The sequence below is a fragment of the Otolemur garnettii genome, unplaced genomic scaffold, assembly GCF_000181295.1.
Source record: "Otolemur garnettii isolate 467f Iridium unplaced genomic scaffold, OtoGar3 scaffold00056, whole genome shotgun sequence".
NCBI classification, from domain to species: domain Eukaryota; kingdom Metazoa; phylum Chordata; class Mammalia; order Primates; family Galagidae; genus Otolemur; species Otolemur garnettii.
In genome coordinates, this window is record NW_003852451.1 from 9,114,042 (window position 1) to 9,114,271 (window position 230).

The following is a 230-nucleotide window of genomic DNA, read 5'->3' on the forward strand; positions in this document are numbered from 1 at the left end:
TGGCCGCCCCGCGGGGCCGGGAGCCGAGCCCGCCTCGGGCTCACGCGGGCCGGCGCCGCACGCCGAGGCTCCGGGTTTCCCGCGCTGGAGGCGGGAGCGGGCGGCCAAGGCTGGTTTCGTGCCCCGAAGGGCAGGAGTCACCGCCCGCCTGTCCCGCGGCGCGGTGGCTGTGGGGTCGGGTGCCCCTGGGCCGAGTGCTGTGAGTGCCACACAAACATCGGGAAGGAGCG